The sequence below is a fragment of the Bombina bombina genome, chromosome 5 (genome assembly GCF_027579735.1).
Source record: "Bombina bombina isolate aBomBom1 chromosome 5, aBomBom1.pri, whole genome shotgun sequence".
NCBI lineage: Eukaryota > Metazoa > Chordata > Amphibia > Anura > Bombinatoridae > Bombina > Bombina bombina.
In genome coordinates, this window is record NC_069503.1 from 46,684,808 (window position 1) to 46,687,654 (window position 2,847).

Sequence of the window (2,847 nt, forward strand, 5' to 3'; positions counted from 1 at the left end):
AGTGTAGCTGTAATGCACTAGTAGAGGATATGACAGTGACAATGGGCTCAGTGCTAGTGAAAGTGCTAATATATATTGTGTAGCTTTATGTATATAGTGTAGCTGTAATGCACTAGTAAAGGATATGACAGTGACAATGGGCTCAATTCTAGTGAAAGTGCTAATATATATTGTGTAGCTTTATGTATATAGTGTAGCTGTAATGCACCAGTAGAGGATATGACAGTGACAATGTGCTCAGTGCTAGTGAAAGTGCTAATATATATTGTGTAGCTTTATGTATATAGTGTAGCTGTAATGCACTAGTAGAGGATATGACAGTGACAATGTGCTCAGTGCTAGTGAAAGTGCTAATATATATTGTGTAGCTTTATGTATATAGTGTAGCTGTAATGCACCAGTAGAGGATATGACAGTGACAATGTGCTCAGTGCTAGTGAAAGTGCTAATATATATTGTGTAGCTTTATGTATATAGTGTAGCTGTAATGCACTAGTAGAGGATATGACAGTGACAATGTGCTCAGTGCTAGTGAAAGTGCTAATATATATTGTGTAGCTTTATGTATATAGTGTAGCTGTAATGCACTAGTAGAGGATATGACAGTGACAATTGGCTCAGTGCTAGTGAAAGTGCTAATATATATTGTGTAGCTTTATGTATATAGTGTAGCTGCAATGCACTAGTAGAGGATATGACAGTGACAATGTGCTCAGTGCTAGTGAAAGTGCTAATATATATTGTGTAGCTTTATGTATATAGTGTAGCTGTAATGCACTAGTAGAGGATATGACAGTGACAATGTGCTCAGTGCTAGTGAAAGTGCTAATATATATTGTGTAGCTTTATGTATATAGTGTAGCTGTAATGCACTAGTAGAGGATATGACAGTGACAATGTGCTCAGTGCTAGTGAAAGTGCTAATATATATTGTGTAGCTTTATGTATATAGTGTAGCTGTAATGCACTAGTAGAGGATATGACAGTGACAATGTGCTCAGTGCCAGTGAAAGTGCTAATATATATTGTGTAGCTTTATGTATATAGTGTAGCTGTAATGCACTAGTAGAGGATATGACAGTGACAATGGGCTCAGTTACTAATTTTATTAATTTGCAGCATTTAAACAATGTTAAAAAGCATCCAATTTGTATTTGAAATGGTTGCAGATTTTATATTGTGTGATTGGATGTTGCTTAACATGTGACTTCTCTGCATGTATTCTGGGAGATGTAGTTCAGTATTGAACTGACCTTTGTTCCCCTCCCATTTACTTCCTGTGCAGCTGCTGCTGGGTGAGTGAGTCAGGCTGTGTGTATTGTGTGATAAAACGTTTTAGTCACTTTCTGGTCTTTTTAAAAAGTTTATAATTGTTATAAATGTTGTTCTTGTAGTGCTTGTTATTCATCTGCCAGGCAATGGGATACTAAGTGCTGTTTAACTCTTTGTGTTAGTGAAGGGTTAATACACACTGTGCTGCTATCTGTGCTAGTGAAGGGTTAATACACACTGTGCTGCTCTCTGTGCTAGTGAAGGGTTAATACACATTGTGCTGCTCTCTGTGCTAGTGAAGGGTTAATACACACTGTGCTGCTCTCTGTGCTAGTGAAGGGTTAATACACACTGTGCTGCTCTCTGTGCTAGTAAAGGGTTAATACACACTGTGCTGCTCTCTGTGCTAGTGAAGGGTTAATACACACTGTGCTGCTCTCTGTGCTAGTAAAGGGTTAATACACACTGTGCTGCTCTCTGTGCCAGTGAAGGGTTAATACACACTGTGCTGCTCTCTGTGCCAGTAAAGGGTTAATACACACTGTGCCTCTCTCTGTGCCAGTGAAGGGTTAATACACACTGTGCTGCTCTCTGTGCTAGTGAAGGGTTAATACACACTGTGCTGCTCTCTGTGTTAGTGAAGGGTTAATACACACTGTGTTGCTCTCTGTGTTAGTGAAGGGTTAATACACACTGTGCTGCTCTCTGTGTTAGTGAAGGGTTAATACACACTGTGCTGCTCTCTGTGTTAGTGAAGGGTTAATACATACTGTGCCGCTCTCTGTGCTAGTGAAGGGTTAATACACACTGTGCTGCTCTCTGTGCTAGTGAACGGTTAATACACACTGTGCTGCTCTCTGTGCTAGTGAAGGGTTAATACACACTGTCCTGCTCTCTGTGCTAGTGAAGGGTTAATACATACTGTGCTGCTCTCTGTGCTAGTGAAGGGGTTAATACACACTGTGCTGCTCTCTGTGCTAGTGAAGGGTTAATACACACTGTCCTGCTCTCTGTGCTAGTGAAGGGTTAATACACACTGTGCTGCTCTCTGTGCTAGTGAAGGGGTTAATACACATTGTGCTGCTCTCTGTGCTAGTGAAGGGTTAATACACACTGTGCTGCTCTCTGTGCTAGTGAAGGGTTAATACACACCGTGCAGCTCTCTGTGCTAGTGAAGGGTTAATACACACTGTGCAGCTCTCTGTGCTAGTGAAGGGTTAATACACACTGTGCTGCTCTGTGCTAGTGAAGGGTTAATACACACTGTGCTGCTCTGTGCTAGTGAAGGGTTAATACACACTGTGCAGTTCTCTGTGCTAGTGAAGGGTTAATACACACTGTGCTGCTCTGTTCTAGTGAAGGGTTAATACACACTGTGCAGTTCTCTGTGCTAGTGAAGGGTTAATACACACTGCGTGCTCTCTGTGCTAGTAAAGGGTTAATACAATGGGCTCAGTTACTAATTTTTTTAATTTGCAGCATTTAAACGATGTTAAAAAGCATCCAATTTGTATTTGAAATTGTTGCATATTTTCTTTTGTCTGATTGGCTGCTGATTAACATGTGACTTCTCTG